The sequence below is a fragment of the Tupaia chinensis genome, unplaced genomic scaffold (assembly GCF_000334495.1).
Source record: "Tupaia chinensis unplaced genomic scaffold, TupChi_1.0 Scaffold000436_1, whole genome shotgun sequence".
Lineage (NCBI taxonomy): Eukaryota > Metazoa > Chordata > Mammalia > Scandentia > Tupaiidae > Tupaia > Tupaia belangeri.
The window spans coordinates 628,214-654,889 of record NW_006159941.1 but is presented as its reverse complement, the minus strand read 5'-3'; the positions used below and the strand labels follow the sequence as shown (position 1 = coordinate 654,889).

The window sequence follows — 26,676 nt, the reverse complement described above, 5'->3', positions numbered from 1 at the left end:
TGCAGAGTACCTTCTTCCTTCCTCCGAAGAACTGGTCCTCAGACTTGTGGGATCCCTGCTCTGACTCATACAGACTCCTATTTCTTATTAACTGTGTGGTGGACATGCAAGTGTATTTAATATTCTAATCCATTTAACAGAGGGGGAAAATGAAGGCACAGAAAAAATAATGTAAGGTAAATGTCGAGATAAATATATATTTTTTATTTACTAATTTATTTATTCCATGAGAGACACAGAAAGGAGGAAGGAAGGAAGAGACAGGTACCCCCAAACAGAACCTTCATACTCCCGTCCACCCCTGGTCTCAGCCAGCCTGGATCATGGGCACGCGTGTGCATACCCGGTAAGCAACCGGGGTCAGGGGCTTGCCATGTGGGTCCAGCTGTGTTACCAGTACTCTGCTGCCTAGCCCTGATGCTGTGTTTCTGACCCCCAATTCAGTTTCTTCCCAGTTTCCCTCCATTTTATATAATACAAAGCCTGCTGTCCCTATTGGTCATGACTTAGGTCCTCTGTGGTCATCAATCGTATTGAAACAAGTCCCTCCCCTTTGTCTGCTGCATTCTGATCTGTGCCCAGCAGTTGTGACCATGGCCCCTCTCCCACTCTGGCACTCGGATATGGGCCCTCCACCCTCCAGAACAAGCCCCAACCCTTCAGGTAACTACCAGGCCTTCACACGACTGGCACACGAGAGGGAAATTGTTCTGGAAGGAGAGAGACTGCAGTAACGGTCTCACCAGGGATGGAGGGCACAGAGTGCAACTGTAGGCAGTGAAAGCAGGTCATATTGACTCAGCATGTCCTAAGTGGGAGGTTTGAGGTCCAGGAACATGGAGTGACCAAGGGCAGACAGCAAGAATCAGAGGTGCAGAGGGAGCTCACGGGTTCTAGCCCATGCCTCTCGTCCAACGAGACAGGCTCTTGCCATCATCATTCAGATAAATACCACAAACCAAACAGCCAGAGTTCACCCTTGTCCAGCTTCCCTTTATGTGACATGGCCTAGGCTTCACAGAGGAGTTAAATAAATAAAATGAGCAAGCTTCAATTACGACTGGCCCTCAGCTCTCAAGACTTCTAAGCGCTCATGGAGCTGGATTATAAAACACCCCCTTGGATGTCCAGGGCAAACTGCCAACGCATGAGGCAGCTGAATGCCAGTTCTGGTGTCGGGATGAGGCAGAAAGCCACATGGGAGCGATCTCACAGCCACACGGCAAACGCGCGTTTGCTTTTAGAACTCTAGTTGCACTCTTATTCCGCCTTTTTGGTCCTTTCTGTCGTTATTCTTGGCATTGTGACTCAAGCTGACCTTTTTCTGCTCCATCATCATCATCTCTGGCCTTCTTGGGCTGGGCCACAGACATGCTCTGTTGGACCAAGCCCCGGGAATAACTTCGATTCTGTGATTCTGTACAGGGACTCATATGCAAAATATTAAGTTATGGCAGAATTTTTCTGCAAATATTTATTCTGCTTTGATACTGTAGTGGTTGTACTTTCCCCCCAAGCCTTTCCCTTGTACCATAATTATGTAAAAATATACCAGACGATTCAAGCTAGTTTAGGAAAATTAATAAAAAAGAATTAAGACATTCACAATGGGTCTTATTCTCTGTGCCAAGAAGTGTGACGTGGTAGCCAGCACATTGGTGCACTATACTTCTGAACAGAAACCTAAAAACACAAACTCAGAGCAACCTGAAGTCTTTGAATAAACAGAGACTCTGAGAAGACTTGGAGGCAGTTTGCATGTTATGAGAAGAACAATATGAAAAAGTTACCAGTGTGTCTTTGGAGAAGTTGAGTTATACAAGTCCACATTCCACTGATCAAGGCCATATTTGCTCCATGCTTCAAATTCACCATGAGAAAACTAACACCATACTGCCAACTAATTGTTTCAATACCTTCCTCTATAAAGTAAAAATAGAAGGGAAAAGCATCCCGAAAGAACTAGCTATTTCATTGTGTCTTTACATCTGCATGCTTGTTGAGACCAGCTGGAGTTTGGCCAAGGCAGAGGAAATGATCCTTGTCTTCTCCATCCCCTCCTATCTGTCATTAGGCAATTATATCCAGGGCTCTGACAATATAGACACTTCCTTAATACATCTAACATAGCCAAGTCACTGAAAAGTAAGTCCTCTTATTTCTAATCATGAAAATCTTCATATAAGGTACAGAGATGGTTCTAGAACTGTAGAAGAGAGAAGTTCATAAAATGTATGAAAGCTTACTTTTGATGAGTGATCAACAGTACTAAAAATAAATAAATAAAAAGGTACATCTATCCCCCCCTCTCTTTTCCTATGGACCTATTTACACTGTTCTCTTTCTCACAGAAAATCTAAATTGTCCAGATCACCGTACAGGATGGCTGATGTTTGAATGCCAGAGATTTCTAAGGAATAGTCTCCATATTGGCTTTTGGAAATAACTCCTGACTCTCTTGATATTTTGATAAAGTCTTTGGAACAATAAGGTGAGGTGGGGCATCCTTGAACTTCTCTAGGATTCAGAAGTTCTAAGGATGGGGAGGGGTCATTCATCAAGAAATGGGACAACTGATTGGAAAGATTTGCAGAACCCTGCTTCTAATTATCTGACAACTAGATTTGGTATGTCAAGTCCAGACTCCACGTTAAGAAATTCTGTCCAAGAGTTAGTGAATTTGCAGAAATAAGGTTTTTATTTACCTATTTCTCTCTGTAGAAAGGAGACCAGCAGTTAGCGTAATGGCTATGTCACTGGACTCCCATGTAGTCAACCGCGTTTTGAGTCCCGGACCCAGTGGCTTAGACTCACATCTTGCGTGTGTGTGTGTGTGTGTGTGTGTGTGTGTGTGCCCAAGATCCCGAGAGGAGAATGGAGAAGGGATTGCAGCATGGCCATCCTCCCTGGAGGGTGATTTCTCACTCTCTGTCTCTCTCTGTCTCTCTGGCTAGTGCATGCGCCCTATAGCAAAAACCTCTCTAAAAGGAAAAAAAAGAAAAAAAAAAAAAAAAAAAAGAAAGGAGACTGTCCAGTTGTCCTCCTGTGTATTTCTACTTCCTGATGTGGCATGACATGATTCCAGTGTGCTTTCTAAAAGTGCATCTAAGTCCTCACTGCCCTTTCGAATGGACAGATGGAGAATGAAGGGCTAAGGGCTTCCAGGTGCCTTCTGCCCAGCAGCATGGACTCCCACCAAAACCCTAGGCACTGGTCACAGGGACAAGCAGGCTGTCAGATCTTCACCCTCTTCACGCTGGCACTCGCTGCTGGGATCTGTCACTCTGGCCAGGTGCCTTTGGCAACCTGCATATTTTTCTTGCTTCCCCATCATACGGCTTCCTTGCAGAAGAAAAATGTGCTGAGTACCTGTTTTGGGGCACAGGGGGTGAGGAACGAAGGGAGTTTGGAAACGCCTCATCCTGTTTGACCATTTGGGGAATTGCACATGTCTGAACAAATGTATCTTTCAGTTTCTTCTCTAAATTCTCTATTCAGCCTCCCTTGGGCACCAATATGTATTTTAAGTCAGTATTCAAATATCAATGTCTATTTTAATTGGAATGGGATGACAAAACTATATAAGTCAATGGGAAAAGACAGAATTTCAAATTTCAGAAAATTAAAAAGAAATTTCAACATCTTTTGAAGCGGATTATAAGATCCAACTTGTGTAGACGCACCCTGCTTTTAACTAGTGTTCTTACTTACAACAACAGTGTTTTTACATATGTAATGATACAATAACCTTTTGAGATGAGCTAAGCAGGAGAGAATTATATTTACACTGTCTAGGAAACCTAGGTGCTTATATTCAAAACCCAATATTTGATGACGGCAGTTTCAATATTAGCTATTTTGATTTGATTCTGTTTATACTGATACTTATAAAATATTTAGAGAAGGAAGACTTCACTGAAAGTGACTGGAGATGACTTGTTAAAGTCAAAGATAAATTTAAGTGTTTAAGCTATGTGCTGGGGAATTATTGCTGTATATAATTATTTTATTATATGTTAGAGTTCAGTGATAGTTAAGGTAAATAGTTAAGATCCTTACATCAAAGTTGCCAGGACTTCCAAACTCACTGTTATTAACTAAAGATGAAAATGTGTTTTTTAATAATTTAGTATTTTCTTATAATAGCAATTCCTTTGAAAAATGTGCTAATTAAAAAATAAGTCATCACGAGACTACTATTTGAGCGTGTGGTTCACAGAATGCCAAAGAAATCACGTGAAGCTCGACAGTTCTTTGTGAGCACAGTGTGAAAAAATATGATACGTCAGTTTCACTGTGTGGAGTTTCTTCTTTCTCACCAGCAATACTTTCTTTACCACATGATTCTATTAAATAAATATGTCTTTATTCACACTCTCAAGTTAGGGTGAGGAAAAGAAAGTTCATGGAGTGAAAGCCAGGAAGAACTGAAAATAAACTTTGACAGCAAAATGGATTTAGAGTTGTTCAGCACTGTGTGTCCGAGGTAATGGACTACGTTAATGATAATTACAGCATGCATTACATGTGATCAAATGATATCAATATTTGTGATTTTCTTTCATGTTTAAAGTTAAATATACAATGAATTCTTTACAGGTAGGCCCACAAGATCTACCTTTGAATGGTTAACTTACGTTCCGTACAATGTAACAAGGTATTTTAGTACCCTCTGTGCTCCAGCATTGATACCACGTACAAAGCTTATGTTCAAATACACGGCTTCATTTATAGTTTGGTTAATATAAGAGAATGTGGCATTAGATTTGTGTAGGAAGCAGTTCTCTCCTCTCTCTCTCTCTCTCTCTCTGTCTCCAGCGAGTGTACGTGCCCTATAGCAAAAAAATCTCTCTAAAAAAATTTTTTTAAAAAAGGAAAACTCAGCCTACGTCTAATACAAATGTCACTCTTTTGAGTGCCGACTCAGAACTGCTCTGAAGAATAAGCCTTTTTTTGAACTGATTTCTCAATTTTCAATGGGCTTGCTCATCATTTTAGCAAACATAATTTGTCACTGGCAACAGTCAGCGTTCTTTGTAACTCTGGTCTCCTTCCTTTTAGATCTGTTATCCCTGCTGAGAGCATCTCCTAAAGAAGAATTTTTCATAGTGACACCACCTCTAGGCTTGCTGTGCATAATCACACTCTCATAAAAATCATTCTTTTTATTGCAAACTTGCTGCCAGAGCATGGAAAAAATGTCCAGGAGACTTTTTTTTTTTCCCTTTGCCGCCAACACTTGCTTTTAACCCTCACTGCAATTTGAAGAAAATGTATCACCTACTGACTTATTTACAGAGCACTTAACTAGTGGCTATAGTTTAAATGGAAACCTTCCCGTTTTGCTCATCTATAAAACAATGGACTACAAGCTGTAACAGCAAACAGGTCATATTTTAAGAAAATGTCCTCTCCTGCTCTACCCAGAGTCATTTTTCACTTTCTAAAATTACATGCAAAAAAATATACAAATAAATTCCTGTTTATCACCATCCCGTGTCTATAGATTCATTTTTATTTGACTGTTAACCATATGTCAATACAGTTTTTAAAGAAATGTTTTTAAATTGACCTTTTTAAGTGTCTTTGTGTGTGTGTGTGTGTGTGTGTCAGGGGAGTGGGATAAAGGTTTAAAAGAGACAAATTTATCAACTTCAGTTTATTTGTACAGACAAATAATTTTGAAATAGAAATATTCAAGTTTGTATAAAATAATGTCTGGTACAGAATAAATCAGGCTTAATAATACTCTTAGTTACTAAGTTAATAACAATTTTCCAAGCCTATTTTCTCTGCCATGCAATTATTACTGACTCCAGAAAGAAAAATATGCAGAACCGGACATCAGCACTTAAAAAAAAAACAAAAACCACACAGTTCCCCATGAGCTTCAGGAAGGGTTCTATCATCACCTCCCCTCACTGTCAGCCCCTTGAGGGGAGGTGAAGACCTCTCAGGGACGCTTTTTTCTTCCCCCCTCAAAATGTTCTCTCTTCCAATGTTCTCAATGGGTCTGAAATTTCATCTCAGAAAATCACCTCTCCTGAATCTCTTTTGTAAATAAGGATAAAATATTTAAGTTCCATTACCTTGGAATATACATTTCACCCAGTGAAGAAAGCCTATGTCCTAAATCATTAGGTGTGAACGAGGGAACTAGAACTGGTTTGAATAGAAGAGAAAACCTATTCCCATACTCGTATTCTCACTTCTTTGAAAACTACCCCTTGTGCTGGCCCTATGGCCTAGTGTTTAAGGGAGCTGGATCCCACATGGCTGACCACATGGTTCAAATTTCAGTCCCAAAGACTTGAAAAATATACTGGACATATGTGTGTGCATGCTTAAAATCCCCACAGGAGGGACAAATGGAGAAGAAGGGATTGTGGTGTGACCATGCCCCATGGGGGTGCTTTTTTTCTCTCTCCTCCTCTTTCTGTCTGTCTCTCTCTGGCAAATCCACATGCCCCCTGGCAATTAAAAAAAAAAAAAAGAAAGCAAGAAAAATAACTCTCTTCTCAAGAATTAAGCATTCAAAGCAATGAATAATCGTGTTTTGGTTAATTATATATTATGCAAGAAAAAATTATATATCATTGATGTAGCAAGAATATTGTATGTTATGACAATATTACTGTAAAATACAGAGGTTACATATTCTGCATTCTTTTGCATGCTCTTTAAAAAGTTATGAAAAATGGGACTAGCAGTTGGTGTAATGGCTATGTTCCTGGACTCCCCCTCCCATGTAGTCGACCGTGGTACGAGTCCCAGATTTGGTGGCTTAAACTCACGCCAGCCATGTGTGCGTGCGTACGTGCTCGAGATCCTGAGAGGAGAAAGGAGAAGGGATTGCAGCGTGGCCATCCTCCCTTGGGGGTGGGGGTGATTTCTCGCTTTCTGTTTCTCTGTCTCTGTCTTTCTGATGAGCGCACATGCCCTATAGCAAACAAAAACTCTCCAAAAAAAAAAAAAAGTTATGAAAAACAATGCATGAATTTCAAATTTTATTTTCAGCAAAATAAATCTGTATTTCAATGCCATTTTTGACCTATTTTTAAGTACCTTTTTAAAAAATTCTTTTTTCCCTAGCAATCAAATAATGATAACTAAACATTTATTCATAGTCCAGGTACCAAGCACACAAAAAGCCATGAGATGCAAATATTGCCCGTAAGGCTTTATAAACACAGGGACTGGCTAGAGAGTACAGGGAACTGTCACTATGATTTTTCTCTTGGAGAAAATATTAGATTCTTGCAAGGCCCTTTTTTTCCCAACCCACCTTGTGTAGCACTTCCAGATACAGATTTCTAAAAGTGGGTTTTTTCCTACTAAAAAATACAATCTCCAATGTAGAGTATACACTTCATGCAGTGGAGTGGAGGGACAGGTAAAGTGTTTCACTTCCTTTTCTGCCTGTCTTTCTCAGGAGATACATCGGAAAAATTAAGTTAGAAACATTTATATCCTGATAAAACTGAGCATTCAATGGGCATGATAATGAGCCCCTGCATTTATCAGTGTGGCCTGTGTGCTGCCATGAGCCGCATGCTCCTGCCTGGCTAGTCTGAATCTGCCTGGACAGCACTCCACACCCTTCTCCAAACAAATGTTTCTCCTGCTTGCTGGCAGGCCTTCTTCGTTCCAGGCAGTGCCGCTGGGTTTAACTTTCATTGGTTTCATCCCTTTCTCCATCCCTGGTGTTCTCTCTGCAACCACTGTCTGAACGCCAGTAGATGCCATTTTCATTCTTTTATTTTATTTTTGCTATCGGGCACACGTACTCACCAGAGAAAGAGAGAGGGAAAATATTTCACTTTGTGCATGTGTGACATTTCTTTTAGCCAAACGACTGATGGATAGTTTCTAATATATTTTTTTAAGCTGTTAACTTTCGTAGAGCAACAACTTTGTCTGTGATTACAGTTCTTCACCTCTGGGGGATGATTTCTCTCTCGTCTCCACTCAGGATTTTAGGCATGCACACACAGGTGCCTAGTGTAGTTTCCAACCTATCAGGTTTGGGACTCTAACCGTGCACTCAGTCACGAGGAATCCAAACACTTTAACCATCACGCCACCTGGCTGGCAAGCAAGTGAAGACTTCACATAATTCAAAAAAGTTCATGGAAAATGGGGTTACAGTATGAATTTATTTTAGTGCTCCCCAAATGAAAGGTATAAGTTGTTTTGTTTTGTTTTGTTTTGTTTTTGTTACAACATAGATTTTCCATGAATTCTGCTTTTTTTTTTTTTTTTTTTTTTGTTATAACATAGATTTTCCATGAATTCTGTGAAGACCCTTTGTACCTTCTGTATGGTGCTCTATCACATAATAAGCCTTTGAAGGAAATCATCTTTTATGTGGCTTTTTCTCCCTCTCTACTGTCTACAATGAACTAAGCATATCCAAGTCACTGAAAGAAACCATCCAGATAACCTGATTTGACAGAATTTATCTGATTAACAGAATTTAAGTATGAAAAAAATATATGATCTAACCAGAAGTTTCACTGATAATATTTTTGGATTTTGTTGCTGAAATATCAAAGTTTGTGGTTTCATGGAAACTGACTTATGTTATCTGAGTAGAGAATGATAGATGCTCATGTGGATTCTTGCAATAATGAAAAACATATAAAAGAAATCAACTCCAATTCCATATCTCATACGCCCCCACTATTAACATCCTTTCCATCTTTCCTACCCTTCTACTCACTCATTTATCCAAAGCTCTCCCTATTTCTCATAGAGCTCACATAATGTAGGGAACACACACAAAAGCAGGTAAAAATACATACGTGTTTATAGCTAATGCCCCCAATGTGTAACAGATCTTTCGTTAAGAGATATTGTTGCTGTAGAGCACATGCGCTCACTGGAGAGACAGAGACAAACAGTAAGTGAGAAATTGTCCTCTCTGCCCCAGGGAGCCACACTGCAATCCCTTCTCCACCATTTTCCTCTTGGGATTTCTTTTTCTGGAGAGGTTTTTGCTATAGGGCGTGTGCGCTTGCCAGAAAGACAGAAAGAGACAGAGAGACAGGAAGTGAGAAATCATCCCTGGGGGCATGGCCACGCCGCAATCCCTTCTCCTCCTTTCTCCTCTCGGGATCTTGGGCACGCACGCACACACACCCAGCGTGAGTTTAAGCCACCGGGTCTGGGACTCAAACTGCGGTCGACTATGTGGGAGTCCAGCGACATAGTCATTACGCTAACTGCTGGTCTCTCACAATTCTATTTTAAGCATCAAAAATAATGCTTCCACTGTGATTGTTCACTATAGATGCTTATATGAACGATCACTGCAATGGACAGGCTAGACCAGATCTATCATGCTCATTGATCGTTTCAGGCTATATTTTTTGTGTTTTCCTTAACTAATAAAAAATTAAAACTTTGCCAGAGGGTTCATGTGCTTGTCAGAGAGAGACAGAGAAAGAGAGAGAGGGGAAGTAAGAAAGCACTCCCCATGAAGGATGGTCAGGCTCCTTTATCTCTCCCCACCTCTAAGATTTTGCTACTGGGTCCAGGACTCAAACTGGACAGTCAGCTAACACAGCAGCATTAACCACTAGGTCACTGGCTGGCCCCAACTACTGTTTTTAATCACTCAGATTTCTCAATTATTCATTGTCATTTTTCTGCTTAGAAACTCTTCAGTAAGTTAGTTCTTCAGTAAGACTTTTGATGTCCCCTCATCTTCCTGATACCCCATAAGTTTCCTCTGCTGCTTTACTTATTTACAACCCCCACCCCTACACCCTGACCTATCAGACAGTAAACTCCTTAAGAGCAGGAGTACCTTCCACTGGCAGACCATAATTTATAGCTGAAGGTTAAGATAATTCAATGGTTTCTTATCTCAACTTAAATCAAGATTTAACACTTCCTGCATATTTTAGAAAAGCCCTTTTGTGAATTTCCATAAGGCCTTGGCCAATAATGATGAGGATAATTTCTGATGATGATCACCTGAACAGGCATGGGATTGTAACTCTTAATGATCCCTATTTGCCATGTAAAATTCAAATCCTTTTTCTTATATCGTAAAGTCAATGTTTTAGTTACTACATTAACAAAAAATAGTATTTCACTAACCCTCTACGTGTTCTTATTACATACATACCGAAACACTTTGTATTTCAACTGCTAGTTTTCCAAGTTTATTTCTTTGCATGATAGAAATATCTGACCTCCCAAGGCCAGGAGAATGGCATGATATGTGTGGAAAAACATCTCCAACGGGAAAGGATGAGCTCTTAGACATTAAGAGTTCCCTTTTACTCTCTGACAAAATGCAAGATCCGAAAGAAAAAGCACCCCAGTGTTAAGTGTTATAGATGCCTTTTTTTCTTTTACAGAAGATTAACTCTTAGTTCATCAATGGAAAAGACGTTATCTTTCTGAAGCTTTAGTGTAGATAATGCATTAGACATTATGTTAGAGATCTTGTTTACTTTGTTTTGGGGAAGATGGTAAAACATGAAGTGGTCACATCCGGTTTGGGGTGGCATGGAGAGGTCAAATAGTTGAGTATTGAAAATTTGACACTAGATGAAGACAATGGAGATTTTGAAGAACAGAAATTTCAAACTTTAAAATGAAGTAATGTTTTAGAGAGGAAAAGATTGTGGGCCCCTGCAACACACAGTATATTTGATATATATCTGTTAAACCTTACTTAAAGTGTGATTTTTGTGTTAAACGTATTGAAGTTTTAAGTGTTCCCTTAATCAGTGAAGAGCAAGCTTTATTTATTACCTAGTGCAGTTAATTGTATAATTTGATATCAGAAATTTTGGTATTAGAGCAATGGTTAAGCAGGCTACTGTATAATATAGAGAGAGTCTTAGAAGAAGACATGTGGGTATAAAAGTAGTCTCCTTTCAAATAAAAGTTATTTTCTTTGGAAATAAAAAAAGAAGGTAATTCTTCATCAATCACAGATGAAGAGGTGAACAAATACAGAGCAATAACCGAAAGCAACATCTTTCCGCTCTGTCCTGACCCTCCACCTGCCTTACAAAGAAGTAGCCCACAATGTCCAGTAAGAAGAATCCAGGATTTAGTCTTTCCTTAGCCGGCAGAATGCTGAACTAAGCCCAGATAGAGGGTCTATTGTAACTGCACTGAAACGGGAGAAGACTCGAGGGACTGCAACTTAAACACATTTTGGGGAAGTTGAAGTTACAGGTTCTCTCTTGCACTATTCAATCGGGGGGGTGGGGGTGGGAAGGCACCTTGAATTCCTTTCTCCACTAACCAAACTTCCTGTGAAGGTAACTGAGTAAAATCCGGCTTTATAAAATAGTTATGCTCTCCCAGATTGAACACTAGCATACACCTGTCAAAATCAAACATCTAAACTGAAAGTCTGTCATCACTGACACTGACAGGTCAATTTCACAGGATTTTTAAATAAACTGACAGCAATTTAATCAACTCTGCAGAAGGTGAAGTGGTATTTCCATTCTACAAGAAGGAAAGGCCTCCATTATGAAGGCACTTCCATGTGGCAGCTACTGGTCTGGGGGTTCCCCGTCCCACTGTTCCGTAACTCTCCAACATCCCTGTTGCCCTCTCCGAAGCTTGTTCGGGTTGACAGTGTGAAGCCACACACCAGCAGGAACATAGGGACGGAAGCCAGGTCTCTCTGCACTGCAGTGATCCTTCTTCCCTTGGCCCACACTGCTTCCTATTGGGTTGCTGGAAAAGTCATGACAGATCTTTTTTCTATGCAAAAATGCGTCATGACTTTTCTGACAATCCAACAGTTACTTCCTCCACAGAAGGAAGAGACAATGCAAAAGGAGGAGAATAGTTTCATGGACAGACTAATTAAGAGTCTGTTAAATGACCTGCAAAACCTAGAATGACCACTTTCGCCTTACGTATGTCAGCAATGCTCTGAATCAGGGATTTTCACATACATTCAGATTCTGTGTTTCTAAATGTAATTTTCTGCAAGGGACCACTACCCTAAGATAGCTCTTCTTTATTATGCAATACCCTCTTCCGGGAAATCTCAGCTGATTGCATGGAAGATGGCTTCCAGCTTGATTCTCTCTTCTGAGCTGGACTCTGCTCGTATGTGCAATGCATGCTGCAAATGCCACCTCTCAAATCCCAATTGGGCATCTTCCTTCCAAAACTCGCTCAGTCTCCTAGGCCTTCTATCTCTACCTTACTGTTCAAGCCAGAAACCCAGTTTCCTACACCTCTATCATGAATCCAGATTACCTTCTTAATAGCCTTCACATTTGCTTCTGCTGTCTCCACACACAAACCCTGGTGATGTCTCACCTAGATTATTGCCACCTCTTTTAACTGTACACGTATCTTCATGGTAAGGCTAAAAACTCTTTAAGGACCCCCCTCAGCATCAACAGAAAACCCAACTTCCTCAGCATATGGTGCAAAATATTTTGTGATCTGGCTCCCGTCTCCCTTTCTACCCCCGTATCTCACAAGAGCCCCACGTATGCCCCGTGCTTTACACCTCCTCCCACAGTTGCTGAACGCCACGCTCCCTCATGCTAAATGTTACTTCCACACTGGGCCCTGCAGCCACTACCCTTTGGAGCCTGTGACAGTCAGTGTGTATCTCCCCGCTGCAGCACTACACGATGAGATCATTGCTCTTTTCCTTTTTGGTCTCCACCTGGCCTCTTGGCTCACTGAGGACAGCAAGTGGGCTCCTCCCTTCCCCTGAGCACTTTGCCAGTGTTCATAATACAGCAAGCAGGAGCAAACTTACAGCAAAATACCTCCTTTTATCTCTAATGCAAGGGCTGCAAAAATCACATTTCTGCCTATTCAACAGCAAGAATTTATAAACATGTCTGTTTGTCTTCTGTCCACCTATCACATTTTCAAAACAGATTTTAGGTTGCTTGGGTAACTACAGTTTATTTTATTTTTAAGAGAGATTTTTGCTATGGGGTGTGTGCACTCCCCAGGGGGGATGGCCATGCTGAAATCCCTTCTCCATTTTCATCTTGGAATTTTGGGCATACCTGCACATGTGCCCAACATGAGTTTCAAGCCACTGCGTCTGGGACTTGAACTGTGGCCAACCATGTGGGAGCCCAACACTTTAACCACCATGCCACTTGGTGGCCATGATTAACTACAGTTTTAAGATGTAGAAACAAAGGTTTCAAAGAACATAAGAGGACTTCAAAAAGTTCACAGAAAAAAATGGAATTAAAGTGTAAGTTTATGGGACCAGCAGATGGTGTTAATGGTTATGTTGCTGAACTCCCACACAGTCGACTGTAGTTTGAGTCCCAGACTCAGTGGCTTAAATGTGACGCTGGACACCTGTGTGTGTGTGTGTGCACAAGATCCTGAGAGGAGAATGGAGGAGAAGAGGCTGCAGCACAGCCATCGCCCCAGGAGATGATTTCTTGCTGTCTCTCTCTCTCCCTGTGTCTCCAGTGACTACAAATGCCCTAGAGTAAAACTCTCTCTTAAAAAAAAAAAAAAAGAAACAAAAGAAAGTGTAAATTTTTATTGGTACAAGACAATTTTGAAATCTGTGCATATTTTTTATAAGACATATTTCCTTTTTTAAAATTTTGACAGAGGGCATGTACCCTTGCCAGAGATAAAGAAGGGAAGTGAGAAAGCACCGCCCTCCACGATGGGGGGTGGTAGTCATGCTACAATCCCTTTTTTATTTCTCCCTCCTGTCAGGATTTTGGGTACACATACACATACACATGTGTTCAGCCACATGGGACCCAGCTGCCTTAACCGTCTTGCCTCGGACTGGCCCCAAAAGACATACTTTCTGTGAACTTTCTGAAGACTACATTAGAGAAAGTACACCCAGTTACTGGGTTCTGCTTTAGTGCAATGCATGATCATAACAAGGTGCTACTCGCTTTCTTGATGTTGCTAAAGAGGAACAGCCCAGTCCTATGACACAGAAAGATTCTGCACAATGACCTTTGAACTGAGTTTCAACCTCGGCTCTAACACTACCTAATCAAGAGGCTTTGGGCAAAAACCACTTCACTTTGATTTCCCACATGGGTAACTGGATATAGTGATAAGACTGGAGTTACAGTGTAGATGGTGAACCAAAGTCATGAGAAAAGGCTTGCAGCTGCCTCCAGCTTCCCTAAGGGTGGCCCAGCAGCCTGAGCCAGTCAGCCAAGGGGGCCTGCTAACCTGGGCTGCACCCACGTGAGGATGCTAATGACTTCACATATGGCAACTCAGTTCCATGCTGCAAAACCACCAGCAAGTTCCACAAGCCATCCTTCAAAACATGAGGCTGGAGCATGACAAGTACAGGAATCAGCACAACTGAAGAAATATGTGTCTTTTCTTTTTTTTTTTGGAGAGATTTTCGCTATAGGGTGCGTGCGCTCACCAGAAAGACAGAGAGAGTCAGAGAGAAAAGCAAGAAATCACCCCCTGGGGGGATGGCCACGCTGCAATCCCTTATCCTCCATTCTCCTCTCGGGATCTTGGGCACGCACGCACACGCGCCCAATGTGAGTTTAAGCCATCAGGTCCGGGACTCAAACCATTGTCAGCTACATGGGAGTCCAGTGACATAGCCATTATGCTAACTGCTGGTCCCAAAATATGTGTCTTTTCGACATGAAGACAACATCTTAATTTTCTATAAAGGACTGCTGCACAGAGCGATGGGACCAGAAACAGCAGCTATGAACTGCTCACAGTACCCCTCCCCTCCTAGTGAACTGGGGTGCGAGGAAGACGGGCGTGAGGCAGGGCAAAGGAAGCACTGTGACGTGCCTGGAAGCACTGGCAGATCTTTTGGAGTTTCCAATGTAATTTCTTGGAAATTTCTACATGGAAATCTCTTAACTGCCTCACACCCTTCATTCCCTAGCCTGTCCTCCTTCTCCTTCCTCCATAGCCTTAGAGGGCTCGGCCTGGCTTGCAGAAGATACTCAATAGCTAAGACCAGCCATTTACACAGACTTCCTTAGTGCTTCAGAGGTCCCAGGGCTAGCTCTGGGCACTTAAGAAAGTCAACTTGTGATCGTCACACTGACCCCACAAGGTATCTCAACGTCCAGTTTTACAGGTTGGAAACTGAGGCCCAGAGAGAGTCCTCCTCATAAATGCATGAGTTCAAAAGTTTGACCTCTGGTACCTCTAGAATAATAATGATAATCAACCACATAAATAGAGCACTTTCAGTCAAGTTGCATAGTACCGTTATGATTATATTCAATATTTTTCTAATTAAAATCTTTTTGTCTACTTTTTCATATAAATGCCTTCTTTGTATTTTTAACCCCAAATTGGAACCACACTGCATATTACTTTATATCATAATTCTCTGACATAAACTGTGTTTTAACATTAAGGAGTTTGAAAATAGGAATATAAAAAAGGATAGCGTCAAAGTTTAACCTCTTGGACAATTTCCATTATTTTAAGGATTGTGATTAATCTTCATTTACCTTTAAATGAAGATTATAATTGAAAAATCTTTTTTTAAGAGAGATTTTTGCAATACGGTGTGTGTGCTCATTAGAGAGACAGAGACAGAGAGATAGAAATTGAGAAATTACCCTCCAGGGGGCAATGGCCACACTGTAATCCCTTCTCCTTCAGTCTCTTCTTGGGATTTTGGGCACACATGCACATACCCACGCACACAATTCAGCATGAGTTTCAAGTCTCTGGGTCTAGGACTTGAACGGTGGTTGACTATGTGGGAATTTACCAATGTAATGTAACCATTATGCCATCCGCTGGCTTCATAATTGAAGAATCTTATACATGAAAATTGCAAACTATAAAAGCAATAGTGCTCATTATAGCTATTAATTTCAAAAATTTGGAAAAAAATAAAGAAATTAAAGAAGTCACATGAGAACCTTCTATATATCAAATCCTGTTCAAGAGCTCAGGATTTAAGTGGACAAGTCACGGTCCTTGGCCTCAAGGAATCTCCTTGCGCAGGATAGAGAGAGGTAGAAAGTGATAATATAATAATACTCAAAGTTTTTAAAGTTTTTTTTTTTTGAGAGGTTTTTGCTATAGGGTGTGTGCGCGCGCTTACCAGAAAGACAGAGAGAGACAGAGAGACAGAAAGTGAGAAATCACCCCCTGGGGGGATAACGACACCACAATCTCTTCTCCTCCATTCTCCTTTTGGGATCTTGGGCATGCACACACATGCTCCCGGTATGAATTTAAGCCACTGGGTCCAAGACTCGAAGTGCGTTCGACTACATGGGAGTCCAGCAACATAGCCATTACGTCAACTGTTGGTCCCAATATTCAAAGTATTTTTACAGCAAGAACAGCCTCCTCTTACACTACCAAATACCACTTATCTACCTGTAGATTCTGTTTTTCTTCTTGTCTAAGACCAATCGTGTAACTTGTGATCTCAATCCCTTCTTCTCTTGCCACCCAAGGACTTCACTCCTGTAGGTGTTCTTTTTGCCACATGAGACATCTTTTCCTTTCTACTGAATTGTCCTCACCTGACATCCAAACTGCCTAAACATCTACTTCAAAACTAACCAACCAACCTCTCCATGGTTCTGTGATCCTTTCCACACCACCCTTTCTTTGCCTTCTGTCTCAGGGAAAGCACTCAATCCCTCCTTTCTCCCTTTGTTTCTAATCCTCTAACCCACTCCAGTCAGGCTTACGTCTTTCTACCAAATTGACATGGAGCTTTTCAGAGCTATTAACAGCCAGTGTCCTTACCATATCCAACAGACACTTCTGTCCTCATTTTGCTTGATTTGGGCCACAGTTAACAGAACAGTGTACCATTCCCTTATGTTCTAAGTTTCAGAGACTCCCAACATTTCACTTCCTACGATTGTCTCTTGAAAGCTCTTCTTTCTTGGTATGTATGTATGTATGTATATATGTACGTAGAGAGATTTTTGTTATAGTGCACATGTACTCGCCAGAGACAGAAAGCAATTACCCCCAAAGAGGATGGCCACACCACAACCCCTTCTTTTCCATTCTCCTCTGAGGATCTTGGGCACACACATGCCTAGTGTGAGTTTCAAGCTGCTGAGTCTAGCACTCAAATCGTGGTTGACCATGTGGGAGTTCAGTTCTTTAATCACCACATCACTCATTGGCTCCTTTCTTGGTCCTAGTTCTAACTGTGAGATGTCTAAGGCTCAGTCCTAGGCCTTCTTCCCCACTGATCTTATTCTCCTGCGTGATGCCATCTAGTCTCATGGCTTTATAATTTGCAAAACTGTCCTCTCTGATTCACCTTCTTCTTCTGAGATCCAAACCTATGCCTTCGTGCTGACACATCATCTCGAGTTGGTTGCTGAATAGGTATTTTCAACTGCTAAATGAAGACTATTTGAATCCAACCCCGCTACCCACCCGGAAGCCACTGTCCCTATGTCAGAAATGTGAGTGCACCCTTCCATCAGGTCCAAACCTAGGGGTTACCCTTGATCCTGCTTTCCTCTTCTTTCCCCGTGATCCATTAGCAAATCCTGCACTGCACTGTGTATCCTTCTCACCATGTCCAGAATTGCTCCAGCCTCAGCCCCACGCTAACGTCCTTCTCAGTGGCCATAACAGCCTCTACTTGTTCTCTCTCGTTCTGCTCTTGCTCCTGTTCTTCCTCACTTGATACTCAGACTGAGCTTTCAAAAGTGTCAGCACTTTTCTTTCATATCTATGTTTAAACTCTCCAAGGGCTTCCCACTGTAATTAGAAAAAGTAATTCCTTTACCATGTTCTCCCAGGCCGTCCATGATCTGTGCCCATTCACTCTTTCTCAGACACACTGGCCATCTCGTTTCTTTCTCAGGAGTGAAACTCATTCCCCCCTTAGGACATCTGTACTTGCCATTGCTCTTCTACCATATCGTTGCACCTGCTTCCCTCCCAATTTCCTGGTTTCTTCATAAATGTCTCCTCTTCATAGACATCTCTTCCTGAGGATCTTAGCTAAAGGTGCCCTACTTCAACTCATGCCTTATTCAATACTGCTTGATTTTCTGCATAGCACTGAACTTTTCCTAAAAATACACAAGTTACTTACATAGTCTTTATTTCCTCCTTCTCTTCTAGGGAACTAACTTCATAAAGATACAATCACTGCCGTATCCCTGGCAGCTAGAACTGTGCCTAGCACCTAATAGTTAACTGCTTCGATAAACAGGTACTGACTATTGAGCGGAGAAAATAAACAAAGTGTAATAAGACTACAGGATGAGCATCTCAGTTGTTTTTTTTTTTTTAATTGCCAGAGGGTGTGTGTGTAGCCAGAGAGTGACACAGAGAGAGGGAGAAGCAGAGGGAGAAGGGAAAATCATCACCAATGGGGCATGACTATGCTGCAATCCCTTCTCCATTTCTCCATCCTGTTGGGATTTGGGTCACATGTGCACATGTGCCCAGTGTGTTTTTTTAAGCCAAGAGAGCCAGAATTTGAACTGCGGCCAGCCACATGGGATCCAGCTCCCTTAACCACTAGCCTACAGGCCTACAGCAACTTAGTTTTGAAGCATCACAAAGAAACAGTATTTACAGTCCCACGGTCCACAAACAGCAGTGGAAAACTTGTTCATGTATGTCCCTCTAATATGTCATAGATACTGAAATTAAGACCATATACTATAATTTACTTTGCAAGCTTATTTTTGAACTAGAAGTTATACCACATTAGTTTTATAAAAATATGTATCTCTTTGGTGTTGAAAGTATGCTGTAAATGTTAACATTAAAGCTATTTTGTATCTTATAGCCATTTTTTAAAAAATTTGAAATGGACCCTAATTCCCTTATATACAGTAGCCTTAAAAATGATTTTCAAAGAAGATATTCTATAACTTATTTTATCATTAATCTATTATTTAATAGTTTTTAAAAGTTCTATAATTTCATGGTTAAAAAAACAAACAAACAAACAAACAAACAAACAAACAAACAGCACAGGGGGTTATATAGTTTGGAACTAAGCGGGCTTCTTCTGGGAAGCATCAGCCCTGAGTTAGAACCTGTCAGCAATTTAGCAACTGTGTAATCTCAAGCAATCTTTTCTTTTGTTTTGTTTTAACTTGCCAGAAAATGCAAGCACTTGCTGAAGAGAGAGGGAAAGTGAGAACACATTCCCATGGGGGATGGCCATGGTGCAATTTCTTCTCCTCCATTCTCTTCTCAGGGTATTGGGCCCACACACACACCTGGTGCACCTTTCAAGTCGCTCAGTCTGGGCCTGGAAGTGCACAGCTGGCCTTGTGGGATCCAGCCACCTCCACCTTCATGGCACTGGCTGACCCGGCAATCTTGGTTCTAACCATCTTAAGTTTTACTTGATCCCTCCATAAAATAAAGATAATAATGGTGCTACTATCTTAGAGATACCATGATACTAAATGGAAAGAGGTGTGTACAACCATTAGGACAAGTGTTCAATGGATGCATATTATTGGCTCAATTATCTATCTGTCTGCAATTCCATTTTATTATAACAGATGCTAAAAGTGCAATTATTATGTAAAAAGAACAGTACATTGTACTGTTCTGAGTACACATTATCAAACTGCTTTTCCAAAAAGTTATAGATCTGTACCCTTAGAATCAAGAACTAAGTAAACTCAAGTGTTCATCTTACTCTACTGTAGACCATGTCGTTGACTTTAAATCTTTGTCAATTTCATGATCAAGAGGCTAAATGCTTACTCTCTGATGTCATTAGGACTACTAGACATGAAATCCAATCTATTTATCTTCATGTATGCTGAAAATTTTAATGCTTTCTTCTTGACAATGTCTGTTCGTAGACTTTGCTCATTTCTTCTAATGAGTTTTTTATGTTTTCCTTAATGAGCTGCATTCATCTTATTTTATTAGTTACAAGCAAGTTGTTAGGTTTTGTCTTTTACATTATCTATGGCTTTTAAAAATATGTTTTTCTTCCAATTATAGAAGAGATAAGGATATGTAATAGAGAGTTTAGAATACATGGAATAATCCAAATAAACAAATCATAAAACCCCAAATACCAGACATAATCCATGTTATAATTCTTAAATATATCTTTCCATGTATTTGTTGTTTACCCATTTATTTATTCAACATACATATCCTGGTACTTTCTATAGGTAGGTCCTTCCTGTACTAGAGAAATAGTGAATATTGTATACATAAGACATAAAGTGTTCTAAACAGAATTGAGAGTAAAGAACATGTGTTTGTATATTTCTCAACATACTTTTTTATTTTAAAAAATGACAACTTAATGAATTTGTATGAACTGAACGCAGTGGTGCTTAATTCTTTGATCTTTAATTCAAATACTGTGTTTCTTGATTAAGAAATAAAATATGACCAGAATTCCATAATTTTTTGTAAGCAGGCACATTTGCTCACAGGAGAGGGGAAGGCAGAGGGTGCAAGGGGAAGAGAGAGAGCAAGAGAGAGGAAAAGCACTCCTTGTGGGCCATGATCATGTTGCAATCCCTTCTCCTCTATTCCTCCTTTCTTTCAGTTTTGAGCATCCACGCACATGTGCCCAGTAGCTCAAACAGTCTGGTCTGAGACTCCAATTATGCAGTTGGCCATGTGGGATTCAGCTGCCTTATCCACCACACCACCCACTGGTCCAGAACTGAGGGTTTTGATGTTATTCTTGTTAACTAGGAAATGAACAAGGTCAAGCAACCCACCCTACAACATAGGAAAGCAACATGGAGAAGGAAACAGGAATCAGTATTCCATTCTAAAATAACACAGCAGAACTCAATGTAGCACATACTCAGTAGTCGACAAGTGAAGAGTGCCCTGTGAAACACGGTCTAAGGGCCCAGTGGATCCCGCAACTGCAGACAGTATTGAATCCTATTTGCACCTCGTTTCATGGAGCTGATAACCAGAGGGCTAGTATGAGACTAAGGGGCAGGTGACACATACAGCATGGTTCTGCTGGACAAAGGATGATTTGAGTCCCTGGCAGAAGGAAGCAGGATGATAGGAGATTTTATCAGACTTCTAGAACGGCATGCAATTTAAACTTATGAATTGTTGTTTAAAGTTTGTATTATTTATTTATGATAGAGACCACACGTGCACAGCAGCGAGAAAGAGAGAAAGAAAAAGAGAGAGAGCAGCACCCTCCACAGGGCCTCCTTATGCTGTGATCCAGCTTCTCAGCTCATCAAGATCCTGGGAAGCACGTGGATGCTTGGAATGTTTTCGGGTCGACCTGAGGAATCCAGATCTGTGGTTGGCTTCCAGTTTGCTATTGACTGTGCCAACAGGCTGGAACAAAAACCTTTTTTCACTGCTTATTTCTGAAATTCCCCATTTAATATCTTCAGATCACAGCTGACCATAGATAACTGAAACTGCCATAAGCAAAGCCACAGAGGAGGGAGGACTACTTGTATCAGACAACATTCTGGGTGTTAAGAGCCATGAGGCATGCTACCAGGATGAAAAAAACTGCCATCATTTATGCGTTCTAAATGTATTAGGAGAAAAGAAAAAGTATCCCAAAGTCTATACACAGGGCTGAAAATGGCAAGTGGCACACAAAATCATATGTATATGCCTATGGGACCATTTGTGTTTGGAATGCAATTACTGACAAGCTCACGCACCTCCATGTAGCTATTCTTGGCTAGGGATAGGAAGAAGAGCAGAAAACAACTTGGGACTTTCTCAAAGTGTCTTCCTAGCAAGCACCCACAAAACCCTGTCACTGACCGTGGAGAATCAGGACTTCCAATATCCAAACAAAGGCTAGATATGGGGTTTCTTCTTCATTATTTATAGAGAATAGAGTACTTTCAAGGGAATTATATTTTCCCAACTCAAAAATTCTGGGACTTCTGGAACTGGCCCCATAGTACAGTGATTAAGAGAGCTGGATCCCATATGGCTGACACAATTAGAATCCCAGCCCCAGTAGCTTCAAAAACACACTAGAGGGACCAGCAGATGGTGTAATAATTATATTGTTGGACTTGCATGTAGTTGATTGTGGTACAAGTCCTGGTCCTGGTGGCTTAAAACTCATGCCAGGCACATGTGTGTGTAGACCCAAGATCCTGAGAGGGGAAGGGATTGTAGCACAACCTCCTCTCCGGGGGATAATTTCTCACTTTCTGTCTCTCTGGCACTCTCTGGCAAGTGCACATGCTCTATAGCAAAAATATCTCTTAAAAAAAAGAAAGAAAGAAAGAAAGAAAAAGAAAAGAAAACAAAAGAAAAGACAAACAAAACACACTAGATATGTGTGTGCCCCAAATCCTGAGAGGGTGAAGATATGGTGGAGGGACCAGCAGTTAGCGTAATGGCTATGTCACTGGACTCCCACGTAGTCAACCGCGGTGCACATCCCAGACCTGGTGGCTTAACCTCACGCCGGGCGCATGTGCGTGTGTGCCCAAGATCCCGAGAGGAGAATGGAGGAGAAGGGATTGCGGTATGGCCATCCCGCCTGGGGGGTGATTTCTCGCTTTCTGTCTCTCTGTTTCTCTCTGTCTGGCGAGTGCACGTGCCCTACATGCCCTATAACAAAAAGAAAAACTCTTAAAAAATTAAAAAATTTTAAAAAATTTTAATGAGATATGGTGGAGAAGAGATTGCAGCATGACCCTTTCTTACTAGGGGATGCTTTCTCCTCTCTCTCTCTTGAGTACGCACACCCTCTGACAATTAAAAAAAAAAGACTTCCGAATTAAATATTTTACCCATTGGAAGCATAAGAATTAAGTCGGCACGAAGTGCTTCACTTGACATTGAAGTTACTTAGTATTGATATAGCATACTTTGAAGAAAAATTCTTGTCATAACTAAAAATAATATATATATTTATATATATATTTATATAAATAATAATAGATGATAACCTAAGTTTTAAAGCATTAAAATATCATTGCAAGTTTAAAGACTGAATTAAACCAAAGGGTAAATTAATTTCTATGCTTTATAGGAAAAATCATTGGCACTCCCTTTAAATTATGGTGTTACCTAAATTGTGCCCACAACATCCTTTCCCTTGACTTCGATTCATCAAACTCAGACTCTAATGAGACCAAAACATTCTGACCCTAGCCTTTTCTGAATAGAAAAGGTGAAAACAAGGTTACAATGCTTAAAAATCAGATCTAGGACTGGAGTCTACATCATGGAAGGTCCCAGAAGGTGCTAGAAGTGTTCGTGTTGTCAATTCTGACACCACAGAATCCCCTGGTCTGGCCCGACTAAACAATTTACTAGGAGAGTGAATAGCAGTGATCCAGCACAGCATCACACTTAGCTGGGTGACCACGGTGTGTGCAATGGCTTCGCATGCCTGTATCTCATGGGAGACTGAAGGAGGGTGCCCACTACCCCTAACTCTAACGCCTGCAAGGGAGAAGTGAGACCTGAGACCAGAGGCCTGCTTCTGCAGACTCTAAAAGGCTGATGGCAAAGATGGCAACCATAACACCCACACAGTCATATCGCTTCACATGAGACAGAAAGAGAAAATTCAGTGTAAGCCCCCTTCCTTATTTTTATTTAGACTTACATCACCTATGTAAACTATTCTCTTTTAATTGGGAAACATCCAGCAGAACTGACCAGTGACAGTTAGACTGAAGCATGACCATCCACTCACTGAGGCCTTTCTTCACTCCGTTTGCTGTTTGCCTTTTAACAACCATTCAACAGACAGAACTGTCTTCCTCCAGTCCAGAAGTCATACTTTCTAAACAAGCCAGAAAAAACCTACAATTCCATGCGGTTATTCATAAAAATTAACTTCCATATAAGCATCACTATATTGTATGAGGAAACCTTGCCATAAAATGAGATGCGAGACATTAGAACAGCCAGAAGAACACTACAGAACTGAAGTCTAAATCTTTCTTCTGGAGTGGGAAAATATTATTTCCTACTATAATTATGTCTCTGTCACTCCCAATCTTTAAACATGTCAAACATTTTTAACAGTACAGAAAAACAAAATTTTTCCCTTTAATTTTTTTTCTGGAATGATACAATTAATGAAAATTGTGATTTTTTTTCAAATTAAAAAACATCACTAAGTGAGATGACAAACAAAACTCTTAAAATTAAGTTTGATTTTTTTTTTTTAGAATTCAATGAAGATATTCTATACTATTTGAAAAACTATATCCTGACTCTTTTAAATCATAGTCTAATACCCTCTTCAAACACCTGCTTTGATAACAGGAATGCTACCGAAAGCCCTTCCATGGTGTAGTTCATTATTCACAATGTCTGACTGAGTCCAAGAGTGAACTAACCAAATTAAACACAGGGACAGCTAGGAAAATTAAGACTTTAGAAGAAAACAAGGCTAACCATCAATAATTAGAGTTTAGAAATCACACTTTAAGCTTAACAAGGGATTGTTAAACACTTTGAAACGACTCGTACCCTAGACCTTAACAAGGTAAAACCATGTAATTTAAACATATTAAAATATTGACATCCCCTACTACCACTGCACATTGCTAACTCGAGCGTGAAATCGGGCATTACCACATCATTTCTGCCAGATGAGGTAATTTGGGTTTTCTTAAGAGCATTATGCAGTACACTTATTTTTGCCAGGAAATAATTTTACTTTTTACTTTGAAAGAAACTTACATTTGCAATGACCAGCCTCAGGTTTGTCGAATTACAAAAATATAAAAAGTAAAGATTAAAAATAATGGTAAGAACTAATTTATGTGAAAAGTATTGTGTAAAACTAGAACAAGTAAACAATTTTCAAAGACAGGCTAAAATGAATCTTTCATTTGTATTTGTGTTGATACCTTTATAATACTCTGATGTCAAATAATTTAAAATCAACTTACATGAGGATATCAGTTTAAACATTTTTCCATGATTGTTTGATATATCTGGTTGAATTATACTTTTACATCCTCTTCTACTTTACAACTTGCCCTCATTTCAAGAGTAGAATCTAATATTTCAATAACTGCATAAACTGCTAATTCTTTTTTTAAATTTGAATTTATAGAAAAACAACACTCACTGCATCCCTACACTATAACTTTAATGTATTTGTTTGAGTACTGCTTCAGTTTGTATATTGGTTAAGCAACCCTAGACCAAAATGCTTAACTCCAGAAGTGTTTCAGATTGTGGAGTTACTTTTGTTTTGTTTTTTCTTTTTTGGAATATTTGCATATACATAATGAGGTATCTTGGGGATGGAACCCAAGTCTAAACATGAGATTAATTTCTGTTTCATACAAACCTTATACACATAGCCTTAACGTAATGTACAATATTTTGATTTGACTGCAATCCATCACATGAGGTCAGGTGTGGAATTTTCCACGAGTCGCATCAGGTTGACATTCAAAAATCATTGGATTTTGTAGTATTTTGAATTTCAAATGCTCAGGTCAGGGTATGAGCAACCTGTACACACTTCGGTGTAAATGTAGCCAATAAAGAAATAAAAATTTGACTACATTACACCAAAACTGGCTTTAGAAGTTTTTTGGTCTATATTACATAAAGTCATTACTTTCCCTAACTTCATTTTTTAGCACTTCATAGGAAGTTTGGGATTTTTAAGAAGGCAGAGTTTATAATTAGCAAATTATTGCTAATTTCTTCTGTGTGGGTGCTATTAACACCTATTATCAATAAAAGCAACAAAGATATCCTGGAAAGATTATCAGCCTTGTCCATATCTTCTTGAAACAAATGAAAATTTAAGAAAAGAATTTTAACATACTAGTAAACACACTAGTAAAATAAAAAGTTTTTTGTGTTGCTCTCTTATGAAGTAAAATGCATAATAAATCAGAAACAACTTTTGAAACTAAACGTGATTCTTAAGCTTTTCTAAAGGTAATTCTGAACTTGTCACTTGGAATATTTTTACTTTAAAAACTAGTAATGCCTTACATGTAATTTCCTTGAGAAAAACACAGACTTTAAATGCAAAAAATAAATAAATTTGTATTTTACCCTTAAGCATCAAAATAAATATTTCACAAAGCGTTGGAAAAATATTAAAGCACATTTAAATAATTTTATTGCATTGGCAGTTGCCAATTCGTCTGTGAGTGGTTTCATTGCAGATGAAAAGAAATCAAAATACAGGACAGATGTTGAACAAACCACATTTAAGTTCTGTCACACACTGGCATTTTTCAAATGACTTTGGCTCATCTATTAAATAAGGTGCATTTTGCTTGATTTTGCAAAGGGAAACATCAGGAAATATTTAAAGGCCAATTGCTGCCAATTAACTCTGATCAGTGGAAGTTCTATTTGAATCTTTCAGATTCCTCTCTTGTCTGAAATAACATACATTTATAAAATCTAGCAAAGCAACAACCTGGCGATTAATGCTTTTTGGCAGCCCTTTCACAAGCTTGCTTAACAGCAGGATTTAAATAAACAACTGTCTCTATTAAGAAGGGAGTGAGATGGAGTTAGAGTTGTGTGTTCTCATAATGCAGATATGAAAAGCAGTATGCCTTATTGTTAAGAATGCCGTTAACCCAGGTCATCATGTTTGTCAGTACCCGTGACACATTTAGTAACCAGCTTGCCAACGTTTTTCCTGACATGTTAATGGACAAATAAGATCAGCAATTTGACATAAGAAATCCTGGCATCCCAGAGCAGGGATGCTACTGAAATGTCATCCAACCACGTGGACCTGCCAGCAAGATAAGA

At 40.0% G+C, this 26,676-nt stretch overlaps 1 protein-coding gene across 1 annotated transcript in view; it reads right to left on the bottom strand.

Annotated features, from left to right (window-relative positions):
- EYA1 (EYA transcriptional coactivator and phosphatase 1) overlaps nucleotides 1-26,676 on the bottom strand; it is a 261,299-nt gene that overhangs the window by 26,413 nt on the left and 208,210 nt on the right. The window lies entirely within an intron of this gene.